The sequence below is a fragment of the Passer domesticus genome, chromosome 3, assembly GCF_036417665.1.
Source record: "Passer domesticus isolate bPasDom1 chromosome 3, bPasDom1.hap1, whole genome shotgun sequence".
NCBI classification, from domain to species: Eukaryota; Metazoa; Chordata; class Aves; order Passeriformes; family Passeridae; genus Passer; species Passer domesticus.
The window spans coordinates 70,912,271-70,937,099 of record NC_087476.1 but is presented as its reverse complement, the minus strand read 5'-3'; the positions used below and the strand labels follow the sequence as shown (position 1 = coordinate 70,937,099).

At 39.5% G+C, this 24,829-nt stretch overlaps 1 protein-coding gene across 1 annotated transcript in view; it reads right to left on the bottom strand.

Annotated features, from left to right (window-relative positions):
- SIPA1L2 (signal induced proliferation associated 1 like 2) overlaps window positions 1–24,693 on the bottom strand; it is a 254,937-nt gene extending 230,244 nt beyond the window's left edge. The window contains exons 1-2 of the mRNA XM_064413831.1: window positions 24,161–24,693; window positions 22,962–23,103 (exon numbers count right to left, since the gene is read on the bottom strand). The gene's annotated coding sequence lies outside the window, so the exon portion shown is untranslated. The remainder of the gene's footprint in view (window positions 1–22,961; window positions 23,104–24,160) is intronic.
- Window positions 24,694–24,829: the final 136 nt, after the last annotated feature.

The window sequence follows — 24,829 nt, the reverse complement described above, 5'->3', positions numbered from 1 at the left end:
GCATGTGGAGACCCTGGAGCAGCAAAGACATGCATTGATTGCAGCATGGGAAGTATCTTGGCATGGGACGCTGCACAGGAAAGGCATACAGCAGTCAAAGACACACTCCCAGCTGCAGCCTAGTACACCACCTCTTCAGATCAGCAGTGTGACTGTTCGGAAACCCCTTAGGTCCAGAACCTGTGCCTCAGTTTCTCCTGAAACTAATACAGGCATAAATAACTTGTGATATCACATTTTGAGCTTGACATACTTTCAAAAACACTCAAAAAACAAACAAAAAAAACCCCCTTGCCATAGCAACTACCCTATTGTTAACCCAAAGCTGAAGCTTTTAAATCTGTGGTCCTGGATATTTTGCCCTGGTTCTAGATGTACTGTCATTCCTACTGATACCAGCCACATCCCTTAATTCAAAATCATGCACAGTCCATACATGGTGGGTAGAAAAAAACAAGAGAAGAAGGTCTCCACTAAGGAAAGCACCAAACCATTCCTTCATGAGCTGCAATGGGCCTGCCTCACACAGCATAAATGTAGACAGAGAGACAGTTCTCTCCAGGCCTCTTTAAAACACAGTACTGAGATTAAACATCTGCTTATCTTTTTTTTTTTTTTTCTGCTCTCCTGCCTTCTCTTATCTCTTATACAATGAACACCATGGAACAAAAGGTGCAGCCAAAGCAAACATCACTTAAACCAAGAGTTTGATGTCAGAGAGTTGAAAGCGAAGCTCTCAAATTCATAAGAAAACACCTACCAGAGCTCTCTTCAAGAGCACTGTTGGGATGATGACTTTTGCCTCAGCCTACAACTCACTATCAGAGTTACAAACCCAGTCTTGAGATGAGGAACCTGGTCCCTGTCAGGGGGTCTGTGCTGTATTGCTTCCTCAGGAGATCAGCAGTAAGAGCAAGAACCCACCCCATGAGCATCTAATGGCTCTTGCTAGAGAATATATATGAGCCCCAAATTACTAAGTCGAGAGACAGAAGTCAGTAAAAACAGCTAATGCAAGCCTCTGTTTTGTAAGTTGTCTTTATTGCATTAGGAGAATTCATTAGTCATATCATTCTGGGGATACTGTGCCAGGTTGTGTTCAGCCTCAGAGCTCTGAGCCCTCATAAAAATATGCTATTTGGAAAAGCCAATTTCAAACCATTTCCTAAAGAACAAACTCTTATTTGTGCATATTTGCCAAACAGACTTAAAATGAATTCCCAAGTCTTTGCAGACTTCACACAATTCATCAATTTCTCATGATCAGTCTGGGGAGGTGCAGAGGAGGCTCATGGTACTTTCATGTTTTCTCATTAAAAAACACCCATTGGTACATTAATAAGACAAGAGCATCTCAGCAGGACATGTAGCTATGTGACATTTCAAGCCTTTTGAAGAAAATGCACAGAAAGGAAATGAACCCCAGCAGTTACAGCCAGCAAGACAACAAGTAAATGAGTTTTTCGTGTGGAGAACAAAGAGAGAGGGTGTCAGGAATGGATGAAGTGAAGATATGACAGAAGAGGGGAGATCACTCTGCCTGAGAGCCTCATTAGTATCAACAGACTGGAAAGAATGAAAGACTTCAGAGGTCAAGCTGTCCTGATGCGTCCATCTCACTTAGCTAGGATAAAAGACACCAAAAAACCACTGTTTCGTTCTTTCCTGTTTATCACACCCACTACTGAGCCCCATTCTGAAAGAACTAAACAAACTGTTTACATTTATTGAGTGTATGCATTACACTGTGTTTATTTTTTAAGTTTTCGTTTCAGAGTAGCCCTGCAGGGTAGGACAAAGATGGAGTAAACCCTGCCTCATGGTAGGACTCTAGAAACAAGTATTCTTTGAATTTGTTACATATCTCAATTTTTTTACAGACATGACTCTCTATTTGGCCTACCATCTACATGTGATTATCCTTCCTTTCTTTCAAACAAATTTTGTCTGAAACCATACAAACCACATCTACACAGCTATCAGCTCTCAATACCCCCTTTGATGCCACTGCCATATTGACCAGCACTTCTCCACTGGGAGCAGCTATTAAGCCCCACCAGACTGTGAGAGTGAAAAGCATCTGCAAATATTGGCTACAAGTCTAAATACTGACTCACCTGCTCTAGAGCGTAAGCAGCTGCTGGCAGTAAAAGCAAATAAATGCTTGTCTTCCAGAAATATTTCCTAGCAGTGAAAAATTGTTTTTAAAACATAGATTCACCTCTTCAAGACTGCCTTTCTATAAGCCCCTGAGTTTGAGAAATACAAGTTTAATGTGTACCTGGGCAAATGTATTCTCCATTTTGCTGAACCTCCTTCACCTTTATTCGAAGGGTATCTCCCTCTAGCAAAAGGAAAGCAGAAGCCTTTTATGTATTCACTTCAATGGTTTTCACTTATTCCCGTGTGCTTGGCAGCCATCCTGCCTAGTAACCTCCATACTTTGTTAACATACTGGATTTATTAATCCCATTTTACAGTTTGTTGAACTCTCCCTCTAACTCTTCTCTTTGACCAAGAAATCCAACTTTTACAGTAAAAGGTAGAGAAACATCTTAATGTCATATATTTTCCACCATCTGCCTCCAGGCCTTTTAGACATATTTGCATATTTTTGGGTAGTGCCCACGAAACACATCATATTCTTGTGTTTGGGGGTTTTTTTTAAACCTTGGGTTCTTTCCATGTAGGAATAAAATACTCTCACAGAACGCAACATAGCATAACAAAACCTTCCAATTTATTGTACTGTTTGGGAAATTTCCACTCAACAAATTGGACAGTACCTTTTTTAGCTACCTTAGAAATGGTGAAGTACAACAGTGCAACACACATTTCCAAAGTGTTTTTATCATGATCTAAAACCATCCACATTGCATTTCTATCAAGGGACAGGGTATTTTACTTGCATGACTTGTTCAAATTGCATTCAGATTTTTTTTTAAGTTTAAAAATGCTTCAGTTAATGTTAAAAAGGCTTCAGTACTATAATCTTATGAAATGTACCTCAATAAACAAATTTTAATCTATGTGGATACCTTTTTTTTCAAACAAAAGGAAACCAGAAACTGAAATTGCTGGAACTTGTCATAAAAACAAAATCAACCCCAAAACAAGCAAACAAAAACCAACCAACCTACAGAAACCAACAATAACAAAAAAATCCACAAAACCAACCTGCATTGTAAAAGATAAAAATACAGAAATTTTCATTAAAAGCTTTGGTTTTCACCTCAAAAAAAAATCCTACATAGTTTTGGGACTTGTGACTTTTTATGGTTGTATGCTTTTCATAAAAATCAAGCATTTTCATTAGGAAAATAAGCAATTCCATGACCAGTTCTTTGGAGCACCTTGGATTATCTGTCCAGATTTGTCACACACAAGACAAGAATAAAGATATTCTATAGGTGGCTTCTTACATACTGACTGCAATATTAGGAGGCAAGTGCAAATAACTAATTTATGAGCTGATATTTAGCATATTTTCAAAGTGATTAGGAATGTGTGTGTGAAGTAATGGAACTTGCTAGCCTTAAGGAACCTTTTAGCACACCCAGCCCAAAGCACAGCCCTCACATCCAGAAAACCCAAAAACAACTAACAGAAAATGCCTCTGGATGGGAGGCATTTGGAAACTGTATTCCTATATCAATGTTATGTTGGAAGAAAATAAATACTCGGCGCTTATTTTGTTCTGACATTAAGAAACAAATGGCATTTTCAACACAAAGTGCTTCAAGTTGACCCTTTGGCATTAAACTGCAAATAAACTTTCAGTAAGAACTCCCACAAATCGAGTATTATATTTGCAATAGTGCTGACAGTCATCAGAACAGCAGTTTATAGTATGTTGGGCTGGCAGACAAGAGCTACAGATAATAAAGGAAATGTATTTCCAAAAAACTATAACCTGCAAAAAGAATTGTTTAGGTCATATCTAAGCTTGTTTTCCTTAGATGCACAATCAGAAAATACTATTTCCTGTGCCAGCTCCTAGAGAAGAAGTATTCACATTTTTCTTCCTCAGTTATATTAATCAGGTAATAAATAATGTTCTTCTTACAAAATTCTGATTTGCTGCATTGTCACCAAAAATTCTCTATAGATACCAAACATGCTGTTGGTTTGATGCAATATGAGCAGCTTCCACACCTCTGGTTAAGGGCAACAAGTACTTCTAAACAGAGAGACTGAATGAAGAAATTGCCTACTAGGGTGCCAGGCTGTGGAGAAACTTCTGGTAGATCTGACATTTAAACTAACATTTCCAAATTTTTTCCCATCTAGAACTGTATGGCACTATTTGGATAATAAATTGGAATCCAAACCACACCTATTGTCCTTCCAGTAGTCTGAACTGTTTATAATAAACCCCTTCAGATACTGAAAGCAGACATGACTTCCTACAAGAAGCCACACCAAATACACGTTATTCAAATACCCATGAATTATCTTTGTAGCAATTTGAAATGGCTGCAGGAAAACGCCCAGAGAAGAGATACAATGAAGCTGGTTAAAATCAAGGAAGACAAACACTGCACAGCACCACACAACCTGCTCTAGAGAGCAGCACCTCTGGGAGGAGCTCTATCATGTTGAACCTACAAGCTGAAATTGTAGTATAGTGCTGTCCCAGAGAGGTAACACATCAAACAGCAAGATGAAAAACATGGCACCAAATTATACTGGTCTCATCTGCTGTGTGCTGAGAGTACTGCCTCCCTCTAAACCACACTCTTCTGAAGAAATATTTTATGACTATTTGCCTACTTTCGCTCTTTATTCTTTAATTGTTAACATATGGTGAATTTGAACTATCCACTGCCAATTTCAAGAGGCATCTAGTTTATATTTGAGTCAGGCTATGTGTATCCTACATGTTTCCTCTACATATCTTTTCAAAACCTTGGACAATTTAAATAAAATGTGACACAGATGCTAGCAAATAATGATGCCAGATGCTACTGGGTAAGTGAAGAAGACCACCAAGATGTTGCATTATACAGTTGTTTTTTTCCTAAGTGTACTCCTGCTGTCTAAAATGGCTCAAGTCTGTCCCACAATTTTTATTTTTCTTGTGGAGACACAAACAAGGGGTCTCTCTCCCTCCTCCTTGGCTTCTTCCTGAAGCTTGTAGGATTATTATACCCCTGAGATCAATGTCTTCCTGCCAATCTGCCTAAACATATTGGTCCAGCTCAAAAGTTGTTCATGGACCAAGTAGACATGATCCCAAAAACCTGCTTGACTTAGGAAAAAATGCTGTAAGAAGACAAGACAGCTGTCTAGAGGTAGAAGATACTCTTGCACCCCTTCACACTGCACTGAGAGAGATGTAAAAAAAAAAAAAATCCAGTGCCAGAAACACTTTCAAAATCCAGTCTGAGAAAACAGCATGACACAGCACTTGTGTCACCAGATAAAGAACCCCCCTGTAGATATTTCTACAGCCGCACCCTCCACAGGATTTGTGGCTGTGTTTGTGGCTGCTGTGAGATAGCAAGGAGCCAGAACCAGCAAACCACCTCACAGAGTCACCCCCAGCCTAAACCAAATAGACTTTTACAGCAGGACTGAATTGTTATTTCTCAGTTAGGAGCAGGACTTGCAATTTCTATTCTCTGTCTGCATTTCCCTGCTATGTACAAGCATTCATCTTTGCTTTTACTTGAATAGTATCTTTCCTAAATGAAGGGGCAGGAAATATTCCTTAACAATCTACATCACCCTGTTCTTCCAAAGCTTGCAATAAACACTGAACCCTAAATGGTTGGTATTAAATGAATTTGCAGAAGGTCTCTAAAGCCCAATACAGTACATCATTATGTACTGCATGACAGAGACCCCACAATTGTGGAAAACTCAGAAAGTATTGTTGGAACTTTCTGACAGCTGATTGCACATGCTAGGACTTTTTGTCTACAGAACCAGAAAAGCAAGATAAAATTCCACTTCCTTCACAGACTTAAGACAGTGAAAACTAGTTAATGTAAATCCTCTGTACCAGAATAGGGAAGATAAGTTGTTGGGGTTTTTTTCACATCCTCACCCCACAAGAAAAAGCATGGACTATTTTAACTAGCTTTGTAGGCCTCTGTGGATAACACATACTGGTTTGAGGACAGTCAGTCTCTGATAATGGGAGTGAACTCACAGCCAAGCAGAGCTGGCTGTGTGTAGTACTCTGTGATGCTGGCCTTTGTGGAACACCGATGAAAGGCTGGAGACAAAACATTTAGCTATGGATGCTTAAAAGAACAGAGGAGGGAAAGTTCTGAAGAGCTAATGTTTTGGTTTACAAGCCCTGACAGGTCATAAGCAATACCATTGCTTTAACTTGTGGTTTCTATAACAAAACCAGACTGCTCAAGGTAGTGAGGCCATATGTCCACAACACACATTAGGAGCCAAGGGCAGGCCTCACTTACTCTGTATCCACATGCAGTGCAAGTAAGGTCAGCACTGCAAGATAAGTTACACTTCCTGTAGCTTGGAGCCTTGCTGCAATACAAAGACTACTGTTTCTCCCTTCTGGAACTGTAATTTGCACATTGAACACAAACCTAGAGCAGATAATAGCAAGTCGGGTCATTTATAGCTTTGGCATCTCTATTGCAATTGTAGAGATGCATTCCCTGAGAACTGCTCAGCTCTCAGACAGGATCAGCCCAGGACTGAACAGTGGGGAGAGAAGAGCAGGGCTATCAAGTACAGGAGACACCATCCTTCGACTGCAGCTAGGACTGAGGGAAGCCAGAGACATAAGTCACTCAGAAACTACAACATAAATCACTACATCCATGAAGCTGAATGGATGATTTTCTCCTCTTCGCATCACAGAATATTCTGAGCTGGAAGTGACCCACAAGGAACATCAAGCCCAGCTCTTAAGTGAATGGTCCACAGGGGGATTGAACCTGCAAACCTGGCGTTATTAGCACCATGCTCTAATCAACTGAGGTGATCTCGGGGTCTGCACGATCACCTTAGTCTTGAAACATGACTAACATATGAACTGAACACAACACTGAACAAGACTGTATTAAAAAGAAGGACAGGAGTCTCTTTGAGACTCTTTCTCTGAGCCCACTCATTCAAAATGTTCAAAGGGAAAAAGTGACTTTTACTGCACCCCTCCCTTGTGTAATTCTGGGCAGCCTGGGGAAGCTACTCACACAGCTTTGAGAATTAATACATTTTCCCATGTTGGGGACTTTACTAGAATCAATTTTGTCCAAACCAAACTGATTGAAAAAACACTGGTTTTACAACCCAAACAAACAAAAACCTTGCTGTGATGAGCCATCAGCAAGTTAGTCCAGAAACAACAATATTAAAAGATTTATGCTACAATAGTGACTCATAAAAGTAGGAGAGATTACACTGACAGGGAGTAAAGTGTTTAGCTAAAATTACAGATAATAAAATCATTCCCTTCAGAGGTATTTTTTCTACGAGATGGAATTAATGCAACTAAAGCTGCTACAATAATGGATGATTTGGTATCTTTAGATGACTGTTTGTTAGGTCAGGTTCAAGCTGCTTCTGGATCCTATCAGAACTTTTTATATGTCCAGTGCATTGATTGGAGGCTTTCTTGTGGATGGCATCTCTTCAGCACAGCAGGCAGAAATGAAGCAGAGAGTACAAGTCAAAACAAGGCAGTGGGAGAGAAGGGAGGGCAGAGAAGAAAGGAGAAGTGGGGAAGAAAGCGGTAGCCCCTATGAGACACATTCCATCTTGCAAAATTAAACGTGATTTTTGTTCTCCTGGAGCTCCCTCGTGCATTGCTGAGAACGCAGTATCACAGAATATTCTGAGTTAGAAGGGACCCATAAGAATCATTGAGTCCACCTCCTGGTCCTGCACAGGACAGCCCCAAGAGCAACGCCACGTGACCACGAGTACTCTCCAAACACTTCCTGAACTTTATCAGGCTTGGGACTGTAACCACTTCCTTGGAGAGCCTGTTCCAGTGCCCAACCACCCTCTTGGTAAAGAACATTTTTCTAATATCCAAAACAGATTCAGGCCATTCCCTCATGTCCTGTCACTGAGAAGTGATAAAGTGATGTCTGTCACCACAGAGAAGAGATCAGTTCCTGCCCTTCCACTTCCTCTCACAAAGAAGCTGTAGACTGCAATGAGGTCTCCCCTCCAGGCTGAACAGACCAAATAACCTCAATGTTTCCTCAAATTCCTTTCCCTCAAGGCTCTTCACCATCTTCATTGCCCTCCTTTGGGCATTCCCTAACTGTCTTTCTTATATTGTGGCACCCAAAACTGCCCCCCAGTACTTGAGGTGAGGCCACCCAGGTGCAGAGCAGAGCAGGACAATCCCCTCCCTTGCCTGGCTGATGATGCTGAGCCTGATGCCTCCCAGGCCAGGGTTGGCCCTCCTGGCTGCCAGGACACAGCTGGCTCATGTTCAACTTGTCACTGACCTCCAGGTCCCTTTCCATGGTGCTGCTTTCCACATCTCATTCCCCAGACTGTCCATATATCCAGGGTTGCCCCATCCCAGGTGCAGAGTCCAGCACTTTCCCTGGCTGAACTTCCTATGGTTGGTGATTACCCAGCTCTCTTTAGGGCCTCCCAGCCTTCAACGGAGTCAACAGCTCCTCCCAGTTTCGCATTGTTTGCTAACTTGCTCAGTATCCCTTCCAGTCCTGCATCCAAGTCATTTATGTAGATGTTGAAGAGCACAAGGCTGAGGACGGAGCCCTCTGGAATCCTACCAGTGACAGGTCCCCAGTCTGATGTCACCCCATTCACTGTAACCCTTTGTGCCCGACCCTTTGCACGAGCTGCTCATCCATTTCATTATGTGTTTATCCAGCTGTGTGCCAAACATTTTGTCCAGAAGGATCCTGTGAGAGAAAGTATCAAAATTTTTACTGAAATAAAAAAAGATTACATCTATTGGTTTCCCTTGATCAGTTTGGTGGGTTACCCTGTCATACAAGGAAATCAGGCTTGACAAGCAGGACTTCCCTCTCTCATGAAACCATACTGGCTGTGAGACATGCCACTCTTATCAAATACAAGCCTGTCTGTGGGAAGAACACCATATTGTCCCCTCACACCGGTAGAATCCCATGTAAGTAACAACATTATCACAGAGCAGAATGTGTCCCACAGATGTCCATCTCCTTGTGGAGGAGAGGGGTTACTTCCCCTTATCACTCCAAGTTATGTTGCTGAAGCAACTGCAGCACTTGTTTTCAGTTTATTATAGCCAGCTTTGAAAGTAATATACTTTTACACTGAACAAAACCAGCTTGAAAACTACAGCTTCAAAGATCTGAAGAATTAGAAGAATCATAACAACCTCTGAGTAGTCCAGAAATGCTGAACAACCTTTCCCAAATTAGCAGCATCAAATTCTTTCACAGCTATACACACAGTTTAAGAGGTTTGGATTTAATCTCCAATCTGTTACATTACAAGTAGCATGGACTACTGGAATTTGCAGGACTCTCCACAAGGACTAAGACACAGTCCAGGGAATCACTCCCTAGTGTTGCTAAAAAATAGTAGCAAGAACTTGGTGATCTGCTAGGTCTCACCGGAGATCCAGTGAGGACATAGGTGATCAGGATGAGCAGAGACCAATCTAAAAAAAAGTAATGCTGCCTTGAGAGATGAACCACAGTGAGGGAGAGTGTTTCTATTCCTTCCAACACAGTGGAAGTATTCCAGGGATCTGCACTTTTAAAGATGGTTTTTACTTTCAGTAAAATTGAACCTTGGAATTTTCTGTTACTAGGAATGCACATCAACTACAAGTAAGTTTAAAACAGAAAACACTCATCTAGCCAGAGCAGACACTCTCACACAACAATACCCAAGCCACTTTAATAAGCTGCAGTCAAAACTAATTGTATGGAGAAGTGCACAATCAGATTTAAGGTCTTGGAAGTGATGGAAAATCCATCATGACTGCTACGACCCAGGAGCTAATTACCATCCCATTAGAAAATCTGGCACTCTATTTCTACTATGAGTTGGTCCAATTCCCCTATTACAGCTCATTAAAACTGCCATAGTACAAATCTTCCTGTGTGTATTAAGATTGATATGTCACCTCAAGTCACCTCAGTGGGTAAATTTGAGAGCTTACCTTTTATTCTGGGGGACTTAATGAGTTTTCTATACCACTTTTCTCTCGTCTCTTCCTTCCTAAGTGTATTAACACCAGCACAGATAAGGAACCCAGTAACAGGCTGTGTAATGGCAGAATGTGGTTTTCTATCCCTACTCTGGATTCCTTCAGCTACACTGCCTAGGACTGTGATAGCTACTCAGTCTCAGCATAAAAACTAGGAGTACGTGTTCAACCAACTACCCCTCAACCCCTGGCCCTTCCCTGCTATTTCTGAAGCTTTCTTTCTCAAGATGCAGCTCCCACTGTGCAAGTGGGATGAACATCTTTGTGCTTCTGAAACACACAGGCTTTCATTTTTTATGTGCAAATGCTCCTAGTTTATAATGCAGTACCTTCATCATTTGTTTTATCCTACCAATTTTATGGTCTCCAAACTTCCATGCAATGCCTTATATTTTCTTCATGCTACAGAGGGAAACTAATTCTATAGATGAGAGAATTACTTAATCTTTCTTAATCTTAAAAAACTGCAAGCAAGCTTGGTAGATTTTCTGTACAAAAGATGGCCAGCAGCATAAAGGACACCAGTGCTGCTATTGACAGATGTGCCATAGTTCCACCAAGATATCAAACACAGGCAAAAGGCTATTCCTCCATTTAGCCCTCATAGCTCATTTCAATTTATTTTGTTTTAAAGGAACAACTCAAGCCTCACAGTTCGTCTTTAACTGAGGACACTGCCAAAAGTGATATTTGGTGGCTACAATGTGCAATAAGCATATAAAATTCACAGTTAATTTTGATTATAAAGAGCTTAATTTTGGAGCTATGTATGCTCTGGTATTTACTTGGACCCTAGGATATTGAGGAAAGAAGTAAGAGGAGAAAAATTACTATCACCTTTACTATGAACTATGTCCCAAACCAGCTTTTTTATAAATACAGACTTTTCAAAAAACACATAAGCTTTTACAAAAAGAGGAATGCTACTATTTCTGATGAGCTTTTGTTGTGGTTGGGTTTTTCTTGTTTCTTTTAGTGCCATTTAGCAAATCCTTTTGAGAGAAAGTTCCTCGGGAAAGTCAGAATTTATATTCTACCACATCTGTATTTTTATGATAGGAAAATACAAAGAAATGTATAGAATTTATTGTCTGTCTGCCACTATTTTCAGTGTATCTTGCCACCAGTTCTCTTTTTCCAACACATGAACAAGACTGGGGGAGTAGAATGAAAGAAACTGATTACCCTGAACAAAAAGTTTCACTGATTTGCATTCCCCTCAATTTGCATGTTTCAAGCAGATTATATTTCTAAAGTCTGCTTTTCTTCAGATAATTATTTTCCTTACATGTCTCTTAAATAATTCTTCTACACACTCAAGGACAACACTCTCTTTTCTAGACATTTTGTTAGCAACTCAGCCAGTCTGTCATCAAGATCCTCCAAAATTGCACCAGCACTGTAGCTCCTGGCGTAGTTCCTCACTGCTTTCCAGTTTTCCTGGGCACTCCAATCTATGTTCAGGTTCAACACACTCCGCCACTGGTGCAGCTTTAATGCAGAGCAAGAAGCAGCACAGCAGCTGAGATGATCTCTACGGTATGACCCTAAGTGCCAAATGTGTCAGACTGGCAATGGAAAAGAGAGACAGAAGTTGGGATACAATCTTGGAGGTCCACTGTCAGTTTAAATCTGCCCCTCCATCTCACAGGACAAAATATACAGAAGAGAGGTTCTTACAATTCTACATAAATAAATAAAAATAGAAGAGGATTTTCTGCCATCCTGTCAGAATACAGCCAAACTTCCTGCTCAGAGGCCACATTCTGTCTCTTAGTTTTGGTTTTAGTGATGCTGTAAATGCATAGTCTATTACCAGGCATAAGAGAAGGAAGCAATTTTAAAACTGATTCTGTGAGAAAAGAACAAAGAGAAACCAAAGAAACCAACTTTTCACACAGTATAATTATTCCAGAATTCCACATACATCTAGTGCACCATAAACTGTAATTGTGGGATCAACTATAATTCATGGCTTTTTTAATTTCTAAGCACAGGAAATTCTCTCTCCTTGTACCCTGGTCTCTCCTTGCCTTGCTTCTTCTCTTGGTTGGGAGAAGCAATTCAACATTAGAAGCATCAAAGGAGTAAGAAGTCAGAGTTCAGTGGTTTCTACAAGATAATCAGTGCCTCACACTTGCAAGAAACTAAGATGAGAGGATTAAAAAAAACCCCAAATCTATAGTTTTGAAGTAGTAAGTAGTTCATAAAAAGTTGCTTTGTGGAGACAGAAAATCATTTGGAAAAACTTCTTCCCATGGGTTTTATTGCATCTTGCTGAGAAGCCTTTATGATGAGCAAGTCAATACCTACAACAAGGAGGAAGATACATCTAAAACTTCAGGTACAAAACTATATTGCACTTTTCAGTAAGAATTATACAGCAATCCAGCAAGTTTTAACAGTGCAAGTGGTGAAAGACTGCTTACATTAAGTGGCATTGTACTTGTGCACTACTCATAACCTCTGTAACTGTTTAAGTATGTGCAATACTTAGGGATTACTCTGGCAAAACAGTAAAAGCCTCTGTAACACCTACAGACTCCTTTTTAATTGCTCTTGATGTCCATAGAAGTAAATTGAATAATGAGCAGTGTTTGCCACACTATGATCTCTGCTGGATTCAGTCCTATTTATATGCCATTGTGAATTACTGACACACTGTAGCAGTAATTTTCTGTGAATGATAAAGATAAAACACAACATGTAATTTGTTGACTCATCCTCCAAAATCAATTAATCTTCTTAAATGCTGTTTGCTTTGGAGAAAAAAGTAACAAGGAAAAAGAATAACATCATGATGAAGTTATTCAAGTATTAATGTCACCATTATGGAAAAAAATGATCAAAATATATTGCGTAATGTTCACATCTCCATGAAAGTGTACTTGGAACTATGAAACTTGACAGGCTGGAGACACTGTTACAAGGTTAAAAAATTTTAGACATTCAAGGAAATAATTTAGAATCTGCACTCGTGGCTCCATCCTGACCTGCAAACCTCTGACTCAGTACACTGAAATGTCTCCGCTGAAAAAATAAGACTCCTCATTAGAAAATGAACTTTCCTAATACTGACCTGGATAACCAAGAAAGGTTTAAAATAACTTGCCATCCCAGGAAAAAGAAGGAACTGAATTTAATATGACTTGAGTATGGAGAGACAAATGGAAGAGTGGCCTATGGATATTGTGTGCAGTTTGTTCCTTAAGTATTGGTGTTTACATTGCTTACATTGGGAAACGGGGTAGATCTAAAAAGATCCAAGGTATACATGCAGAGAACTGCTAAGAATATGACATATGGATTGGAGAGCACTGAAGTTGTTTCCATTTTATTTCCCTTGATTGCATGATACAGCTATCTGTATTTCCCTTAAATGTTCCTTTCCCACTCCAAGGAAAACCCTTCAGAATTTTGAACTGTAATACTCCTATGCAGATAAATATATTCAGCATATTAGGAAAGCCTTCTTCTACTGACAAGATAATCCTCATCAAATCAAACTGTTTTTATGGATTCCACAAGCCAAATCTGATGTCACCCCAAAGGCAGACTTCTTAAGGGGAACGGAAACCTTTCAATCTACCAATATTTTTCAACATGCCTCACCATAGAAAAGCAACTTGAGCCACACACTGCAAACAAGACTTAAATTAATTTTGGGATTTATTTTGACTGGTAGAGAATATTTTTTAAACTGTTAACAGACATCTGTTTTGATACTGACAACCATTCATTAGCCTTGGTGTTTGCCAGCATAGTGCAGCAGATGTTATTTTCTTGTTATACATTTTCACAAAATGCGGTCATTGTTTAAGCTACATTCTAACAAGGACTCAGAATTAAATTGAACTAGGTAAATTAAATTTGAATGTTATTCTGCAATGTGAATTAATTACAATGACACATTAAAGTGAGAAGAAATAATTAATGTTCTGCAAATAGTTGCAAAATGATTGCAATGTTAACCTTTGGCTGATCATTATGCACAAGTGGAAATAAGAATACACTGAAAATGTTAATGTTGTGTCTCTGAGCGTTCTCTTATAACATAGATGTGTGGATAAATAATGTATATTTGACAGAAGCACGCACATCTCTGCACATATAAACACAGTCAGGTATTTAAATTTTGGGGTTTTGTTCAAGCCAACATATTTAGTGGGAAAGAACAAAATAATTCAAACAAACAGGAAATCTCTGGCTTTTCTCTGTCTCTCTAAACTGACATGCAGTCCAGATTCAGACAGCTTCCAGTTTCTGTTCTGATACAACAAATGGTGAGATGTAATTAAGAAATTTATCCTCATGTTATTTCATTGTAACAGCACAGAATGGTAAACCTACGTAAGAGCTCTCTAGACTTGACTGGTTCATCTGATAACAATCTGAAGTGCTAGATGCTCATTTGGACTGAATTTTAAATCCCTGAAGGTTCATCTATCACCAGCTTATAGACTGCAGGAACAAGAAGGCTATTTACTTTATATTTGTTTTTCTTATCTTTCATTTTTCCCCTCTGAATTTTCTACTTGTGAAAGGTCAAAAATTACTGTAACTGGAGACTGGACAGGATAAAAAACTTATCTTACTATTGGTCATGATAATTTGAGACATTAGTGACTAGTATTCTTAGAGAACATTTAGTATCACTGCTCACTAAGCATGATGCTTAAATATCATTCCATCCCTTGAGGAATTATATGCCAAACTTAAGATGTAAATTACTTTAAATAGTGATATATTCCTTGTATTCTGCTTTGATTGATACAGGTATTTCACAGCTAATAGCACCTCCTGTAAAAGGTGCTGGGACCGGTTTGTGCTGAAGAATGGTTAGTTGTGGGAGCCAGGATTCTCAGTTTAAATAAAACTCCAGAACATTAGGATTAAAGAGCAGGAAAAGCACTGAAGAACTAGCACTACAGCAAGGAAAGAGTGTCAGAAGTATATTTAAGACTCTCCAAGCAGCATTCAGGTTTTTATAGCAGTTGTGATAATGATCTTACACTTACGGAGAATCTTTCATCCAGAAAGATTCATTTATGGGTTTTGTGCATACCATGGGAATAAGTGTCCTCTGTTCTACCAACTTACACAGGGAAAAGCTGTTTACACTTCTGGAGGAAAATGTTGTGCTATGCGAATTGCTGCAGCCCAAAGGAAATGGATTAGGACAGGCCATGCCACATGCTACAACAGTTAAGAGTAAAACATAGTAGGGAACTTGAAGAAACAGAACATAAATAATCAAAACCATGTTCTAGTCAGGATGCTGAGACTAACAGAGTAACTTCCAACATGTATCATGGTATCAGTCTTCCAATTTGTTTTTAAATCCCCATTGGACCTTTTGGCTCTAACTTAGTTTCTCTCAATGTATACTCATACAGGCTGCTCTCTAAAACATGAGCAACCATTAAGCTGAACTTGACAGTGCTGTTTCCAGGTAAGTTACATTAAAAAGTTGGTAACTGCTAGCTTTTTAATGCTACCTAATGTAAAACAAGAAGGATTTAAAATCAAATAACATGAACAAAAAACATTTATAGAATAACATTTGTATTTTAAATGCATTTGGATAATTCTCACTAGGTTCAACTACCCTCTTTAATTCAGTTTGTGTCTTGGTCCCTTCATCTTTACTTATATAAGCTGTTTTTTCACATAAAAGTGGAAAAGAACAGGACTGCCTATAGAGATAACAGGAGCAAAGTCAGGACTTCCGCTGAGTCCTGAAAAGGAGGAAGAAAAAAAGAAAGGTAATATGAAAATTATGCACCACCACACCAATGAATCAACCAACCTACCTACCTACCTACCTACAAAGATGCCTCACGTCCATGTTTTCTTCCTCTCATGGTCTCCCAAATTAAGAAAGGTACTTTGTCACATAATCTCCCATTAACTCAACAAGTCAGAGCAGTCAGCTCTCCTTTCAACACCAGAATGCTGAAGTGATCTTTAGATGCTACTTTAGACTTAATTCAAGGTTAACACTGATTTCCCTCACAAGCGAATAGGAAAAATAATAAATGGGGAGAAGTTTCCTAGCATAAAAGTAGGTATTTTCAAATTAAATGAAAAGGAAGGAGGCTTCCACCACCCCTAGGAACAGGCCATGACATCTCTGGTTCATGAACACGTACAGTGGCAAAGCTGAATACAAACCTAAGTGCTTGCAGAGTGATGGCCAATAAGGTCATGAGGCAGAGATCCACCCTTAATTACATTTTAAATGTTAAATGCATTGCCTTGCTAAATCTACCCACTTGGTGTTGATCCACTTGCTTCACTCATGGAAGATTTTTACTTGAAAAACACCTAAGCTACAAATGGACTCCAAATATCAGTCAGGCAGACAAAGTACATATTATGAACAAGTAAATAGCAAGCTTTTCTTCTGGGAAGAAAACAAATAATCAGTTCCTGGCAAGGAGGAAAATCACTGTTTCCAGCAACCAAGACTTCAGAACAACAATCTGAACTGATGAATCAGAATTCGTACTGACACAAACAGAATTATACACAGCCCTCACAAAGGTTTATAGGAGAAATTAAACTTAACTTCATTACCAGCAACATGACAAATGCAGCTACGCTAAAAAACACATGATTAAAAAATGGTAACTAAAGAAAATGTTAACCATGAAGATTGCTTTATAATTTAAAAAATTAATTTCATCCATCTGATTGCTCAAATTACATTTTTTCCCAGTAATATTGAGCTGAATTGGCTATTCAGCAATGTCAATACCATTAACTGCTCATGCTGAAATAGGGTTTTGTTTTTCACATCAAGCAATACATGATTGGCAGCCATGCCAGAGATTGTATAGATTTTAGCACAGGAGAGACTGTTTACTCTCTGTGACTTTCCTCTTTGTGGCACGGAAAAACATAAGTGGCACTAGGAGGAATTTATTCACCAGGCAAACTTCTTTCCCTTGTTCTTCTCTTAGTAAAAAGAGAAGAAACAGAAAAGTAACTACCAGAGTTAGTTTTCTTGTGAAAATGTTGTAATAAATGTAGGAGTACAGATGTCCCTTTTAACACCACAGTGAGGAAGAGGAAGCAACAAAAGAAATGTACAAGCATTTTTTGACAGTGACACAAATCTAAGTACACATAGTACCAGATTAGCAGAACAGTGTTCAGTTTCTAGAAAGACAAAGACATAACAAGATTCACTGGCTGAAATGCAAAGCTAGAAAAATCTGACCAGAAAGAGAAATGCAAATTTTAAATGAAGGTAATAAACTACTGTGCTATTTTATTGAAATGTGTTGGTAGATTCTTCAGCATGCCACTTGAACTCTCAAATGACCACAATGCATTAGATTTCACACAGAATAAATGGGTACTATTTCCTGGCATCTGATATAACACAGATATGAGTACATATCCATAATGGTCTCTGCTGACCCTGAATGATCAAAAGCTTTAATCCAAACTGAATATACAAAAAAACAAGAGATCTATTTATGGCAGTTTTTTATGTAGCTTTCTGACAGCTTCATTTATGCTGATTAATATTTTACTGGATAATAAAATCTAACTTGAAGTAATTTCAAGGTATCACCAGTGTGAATAAGGCAGGAAAAATTGGAAATTTCCTATTTTAGAGAAATTAGATTTTGTAGTTATGCTGTCTCTCTATTTCTTCAGACTTAATAACTTTTGCAAGTAATAACTGATTTAAAAAACAAATGGGATACTAAGTGTCTGAGAAATTAAATTCTTGAAGTTGATGCACCAGGCATGTAACTTACTTTTCCTCATTGTCTGCAAGAATTAATCTATTGACATGTACATGTCTGGAGACTTACTGCAAGAAGTGGTGTCTGATCCTGGCAAGAAACCAGTCATGTTTCACAGATCTCCTTGATTTTATTAGAGCATATGGAAATAGATAATCTGAATGAAAAAGTTCATTTGGGTTTCCACCAGGCCTTTGAAAGACCACTCACCTAAGGCCTTTGAAGTGCCAAACTGCCACAGAATAATCTTACTATGGATAAATAATTACATAAAATACAAGAAAGAAAATGTAGGGGCAAATGGACATTTTTCATAATGATGAAGTTCATCACCAGATGTCCAGTTGCATCTACACTAAGGGCTATTTTATTCAACTTCATCACAAATTATATAGAGAAGAGTAGACAGCAAAGTGACAAAGATTACAACTGATGCTAAATTATTCAGAATAGAAGAAAAGCTGTAGAGCAAATTTGTAGATTCATAGAATTGTTAAGGTTGGAACAGACCTTTAAGATCAAGTCCAACTACTGACCTAGCATTACCATGTTCACCATTAAAACATTCCTCAAATGCCATAACCACTTTTTTCGAACGTGATGACTCCACCACTTCCCTGGGCAGTCTCTTTGAATGCTTGACAACTCTCTCTGTGAAGAAATTTTTCCTAATATCCAACCTAAACTTCCCCTAGTGCAACTTGAGGCCATTTCCTCTGTTGTATCACTTGTTGCCTGGGAGAAGAGACCCACTCCCACCTGGCCTTCCAGCAAATCTTCTACCCAGCAAAGAGTGCACCCATCCACGCACACAGTGGGAAGCCAGTTTCTCCATGAGAATGCCGTGGAAGACAGTATCAAAGGCTTTACTAAAGTCTAGGTACACAACATCCCCAGCCTTTCCCTCATCCAATAAGTGGGTCACCTGGTCACAGGAGTAGATCAGGTTGGTCAAGTAGGACCTGCCTTTCATAACCCATGGGCCTGATCCTCTGGCTGTCTTGTTCATATTGCATGAAATGGATCTAAATGAATCCATATTGTGTGTATATACATGTGTGTGTATAAATACATATATATTGCTGGTTTGGGGCAGGACAGGGTTAATTGCCATGGCATGGCCAGGACCCTGATGTTATTCTGTACCACCACACCTCATTGCAGGCCACAAGAAAGGATCTCTCCCGCTCTTCTGGGCAGAGGAGGTTCTTTCCTGTTGAAAAATGTGGCAGAGAAGCTCTCTGGTACTGTTGGTTGTCCCGAGATCTGTGGTGAACATTTCTGCATATGAATCATTCTCTCTGTATACTTTTGTTACTGTTGCTGTTACTGTTTGTTTTCTTATCTCACTGCTGTTTCCAGTAAAGCGTTCTTATCTCAATCACCTTTTGGCCTCCAATGCTGCTGCAGCAAGAAGGTGGGGGAGACATAGGGGAATGAGAGAGCAGCAGTGTGGTTTGGAGAGCCTCAGTGGGAGCACTGAATTGGGGAGTACCATTCCTAAACCACGACAATATACATACAGGTATGCACATTTTCTATTAAAGGGCTTCAACACTGATCAGCCAGGGAGGCAACAGGGTGAATCCATTGCTATTGTTTATGCTGTGTTTTCTGTTGTGCTGATCTGCACACTCGTGTATCTAATAGGTGCGCTGGGAATATGTGCTCAGTCTCACTGCTGGCTGAATCTGGAAGCATGGAGCTAGAGCAGACTTCCTCTCACAAGCTACCAGACTCAGGAACTACTGACAGCCTACATGATCACTCCATACATTCCCTCTTCCATGTAGGTGCCAAAGACATGAAGGCCTTCCTGAAACATCCTTACACTTGTCTGTCAATGTACTGCATGGCTCACCACTGCAGCCTTTAGGTATAAAAGCTGTTACCCAAAAAAGGAGCATCACTGAGGAGTGGAAATCTGAAAATTATATTATTCTAAATACATTTATGTCTACAGCTTGTCAAACTGGCTTAGCTTTTCCTTGTATTCTCTCAGCCCCAATGGGAGATTATTTGCTTCACTTTCTTGTGATTTTTGAATTCAATTCATCCTATGGTTTCTCTGAACTGTCTTGAAGTCTTGAACTGTCTACTGCCTAATATGCTTTTTAGTAAAGCAGTTTGTACTCCGCCAAGTGTCACCCAAAGTAGTACAGAAATTCACTTATATTCCTGCCTATTTAAATCAAAAACCACAAGAATGACATTTTCTTGACAAAATTGTAACACCTTAAAAAACAGCAATGAAAAATTTAGCAATACAATTAAATTTATTCTCTTCAATATTCTTCCTCAACTACAGAGTATTCCATTGACATCTGACAGAATTCAGCTGAAATCTGAAATTTTCAGGTCAGTATCCCTGTCAAAATAACAGATTATCATAGTAAATCTGGTTTTATCATCCCATAACAAACTAGTCTGCATTTTTTTAAAAAAAGAATGCATCTTGCTATTTCTAGTAAAACTGTTAAGAATACCATACAAAATGTCATGCAGTTTCAGGGAGACTTTATCTTTTTCAAGAAGTAGGAGGTGGGAATCTAGACCAGCAAACCAGCAAGATATTTCGTTAAGAATGGAAACAATAAAACTGTTTTCCTATGGATTTGTGCTATGGATTGAGCTCTACATGACTTCTCTCCTGCCTAAAAAGGATTCTGTTTATGCTGCATAACTCATTAAAAGGGTCTTCCTCTTTTATCCAGCCATGTATGTTTTAAAAAATGTACAGCAACTTATTAGATTTTTTTACTTTTTCCCCTCTGTCTGCAATTGCCAAGGAGGTGCAACATGCTGTACTGGGAGGGACAGAGGACTACATTCTTTGAGTGTGGGTTGCTCTCTGTTGCTTACAATAGTAAATTCAATTTCACAAATACTCACCAACTATCATATATTTATTTACAACATTTGATATATTTGAGGACTACGTTCTTTGAATGTGGGTTGCTCTTTGTTGCTTACAATAGTAAATTCAATTTCACAAATACTCACCAACTACCATATATTTATTTACAACATTTGATATATGTATTTCTAATATTTATTTCTATTTTCAGGAAATACTTTCAGGATTTCTTTCTGTTTTGGGGGACACAACCATTTATGGAAAGAACATAAAGGATTTCTACTGCATGACCCACACAAAAAAGCTCTATAGGTAAATCTCTGATAGAAGGAGGACCACAGTTTTCATCTAGAGGAAGCTCTGTATGTAGCTAATGGCTTATCTCCCTGGGAAGTTTAAGATTAAAGATGGTCAGGCTGTAGAAGCTCAGTGCTTTCTCTCAGACACCTGCTGATGCCATGATTGCTCCACAGGCCAAAAACGGCAGTCAACTCTGAAATACAATCACTAATATGATTAGATGGGCAGTAGTATACAGCCAGACCCACTATCTGCGAGCAGGAGAATTCTCTCCAGGGGAGAGCAAGGACAAAATAAGGAACTCTCTAATATAAAGTGTTATTTTTTTAAAAACCATACTTTCCTATCCCGATGCAAGCAAAATGCTGTACCAACTTGAGATACTATGAATCAAGAAGACAAGTTCTATTGGAGAGAAAGAAAAGGGTTCCAACTTGACCATTCTCTCCCATAAGGGGAAAAACTCCAAAACCTAATACCAGATAAACCAAGGGCTGAAACTGGAACAAGATAATGTGCCTACCCCAAGGCAGAGTGCTGAAATGTAAACTCCTGCCTACTAAGGCAGGTCAGAGATGGTAGATTACACTCTCATTCCTTCCAGCTTCTACTCTAGGGAATACCATAAATATCATAAATGGCCTCTTTTCTTAGTCACTGGTCTGGAAATTTGCAGTTAATTAATTTTACCCCATTCAACATAAAGGTCTAGGACTCTATCCAATTTTTTTTAGTCAACATCCAGCAATAAATGCAAGCTTCCCCATGCTTAGCTAACAGTTCATAAAAATGATTGACAGCTCCTTCCAAGGTCTCCACAGATCACCCAGAAGCACAGCCTGCCCCTGGAACTGCGGAGGGGTCTTTTTGTAAATATTTCTTTCATGGCCTTGCCCAATCACACAATTCAATTCAGCATCGGTTGAATTTTACTCACCCTTACCTAGCAAAGAAAGAGTACTTGGTATTTGGTCAGGAAAATATTATGAACTGGAAACTTTTTAGGAATAAATTACTACTAATTAAGAAGGAAAAGCTGTGTTCTTCTCATCCTGGAAGGAATACAACCCACTTACCTACATTCTTTTAGAGTAATCTATACTGCTAGGGTATGTGATCTTTCTACTTATTTAAGCTAACCATCTCCATCCAAGAATGCAAAAATCCCAGGATCAGGAAAGCATACAGGCTGACTCCAAACACTATTGGTTCCAGCATACAGCTACAGAGAACATAACTTGTGCCCTGCAACTCATACTCCTTGAACAACCTGCATCTTCTTGGGAGTCACTGATTATAGAATAAATATATCAAAGGAATAAACTTAAACAATAAATCTTTGACAGAAAATGCATAAAAATTCCAGTTAATATAGCAAACATAAGGTCCTCTTAACAGCAAAACTCTACAAAAGCACAAAAGGTATAACTACTTTTTGCCTTTCATGCTTTTAAATTACTTCAACCTAGACAGAGTATTCAGAAAGAGAAAACATTTTATAGTAGAAATTACAATGGAAACCAATGTGAAATGCTAACTAATTTAAGCCCTGGTGCTGCAACTACTTTGCTTACACATCTGTTTGCAAGAGAAAGGTCTTAACTACACAGTGAAATAACTCTGAGAGTCCTGTTTTAGAAAATGGGATGAAAGAGTTATTAGAATACCAGAAAAAATGGGTTCTGTCAAACAGTAGTGATAGCCTTAAAATTCTCCACATGCACTTCTGAAAAAGAAAGGGTTGATTTGTAAAACCTAGTAAAACTCAACACTGAACAAAACAACATTGTCTGGGTCTCTTTCATGTGGCCTGCCTGGGAGACCAGCCAACAGACTGATTTAGTTTAATATTATACAGAAAACCTACCTGTAAAATCAATCATGGTAAGCTCTGCACAGGAAGTTCAGGGCAAGGGTGAAGTAGCCAGTTGTCAAGTGTTGTTCTTGTGCTAACAGTCCATTCAAATATGCAATTCTTCTCTGCAGTTCTCTCTTTAGATGAAAGATGCCTGACAGACAAGAAGATGTAAGTTAACATCACAATTTCACTGATTCTAAAAAGCCACCAGAACAAAGTACTGGAATGTAAACTATGAAAATGCAGTTTTCATTTTTGATGACAAGGGAAGGTCTCTCTGTTACTTCTTGACCCTCTGACCTCAAAAGGGTCATGCCAGAGTTGTCAAGTTTTTCTAATTAACTATTTAAGCATGAAACATGTTCCACATGCAGTTATTCCTCCTAAGAATATGAAAGAATACAAGGAAGAGTGGCCAAAAATATTTTTTTCAATTTATGGAAATACCCATCTACTGTGAGGTGCACTCTACCTGCTGATGTGCACATTTCATCTGGCTGACAAGGATATTCATTATCTTGGTGAAAATGATGAATAACCTTTAACTTCTTGAGAAATTACTTAAAATGAAAGCCTGACAATGATGGGCTGAACCTGAAGTGATCCTTTCTAGTGAGGAGAACAGAAATTGGAATGTATCCCTTCCACAGCTCAGTATTTTTGGGTAATCACTTTGGTGCTTATGGCCAGGCAGGAATCAATATTTCTTGGTGTCCAGGCATCACTTCACCCAGACAGAAGCCTGTGCACCACACTCCTCCCCCCAAAAAATCCTTTTCCCTGCTCCCTTACTGCTCCCCACCAGGAAAGCCTAAACAAATAAGGAGGCTACATGCATATGGCATTTTGGGATGCAGATGTCTATCAGCATCTTTGTAAAACCTGCCAGACCTTCTCAATTTGCTTAGCTTTGTAACAATCCCCTGGCTGTATATCACCCCCCCCCCAGTTACATTTGCTGTCTGCATCGAGGTATCAGACAAAACCATTCATCTTTTAATTTGATGGTTTGCTACACCCTGGAGCACATTGCTTACTGGAAACGGGTAAAAAACTCTAGGGAGAGTTTATTATTACATCTCTGCATTTGTGAGACCCAGTCTGGAGGGGTCTCCACTGGTACAGTTCTGGTGTCCCCACCACAAGAACATAGAACTATTGGAGCAAGTCCAGAAGAGGCCACAAAGTTGGTAAAATGACTGGAGCACCTTCTCTGTCAAGGCAGGCTGAAAAAGTTGTGTCTGTTCAGCTTGGAGAAGGTTGTGTGGAGACCTACAGCAACCTTCCAGTATCTGAAGGGGCAAACAGTGATGCCAGAGACAGACTCTTTGGCAGGAAGGTAGCGATAGGACAAGGAGTAATGAGTAAAAACTGAGAGGGAAAAGTTAGGTTAGATATTTAAAAGATTTTTTTTCACTGTGAGGGTGGTGAGGCACTGCAATAGGTTGCCCAGGATGGCTGTGGATGCCCCAACCCTGGCAGTGTTCAAGGCCGGCGTGGATGAGGCCTTGAGCAACCTGGTCTAGTGGGAGTTGTGGGCAGGGAGGCTTGGGACTGATCTTTAAGGTTTATTCCCACACCTTAACATTCTATTGTTGCATTAAAATACTCACACATGTGACAGGTTAAGCTAACTGGAAAAAGAAGACACTAGTCCTCAACTAGGAAACTAATTGCCTTTCTTCCCCTCCTCCCTAGCCCTAGATTGAGACCATCCTCTGCGAAACACCCCAGCAGCACCCTCTGCCAACCCCCGCCTCTGAGGTGGCCTCAGGCCGAGCAGGGTCCGTCCTGCCCGAGGCCTCGGGGGCACCGCCCGCCTGGGGCGGAGCGGAACGGAGCGGGGCCGAGATGGGGGCGGAGCGGAGCGAGGCCGG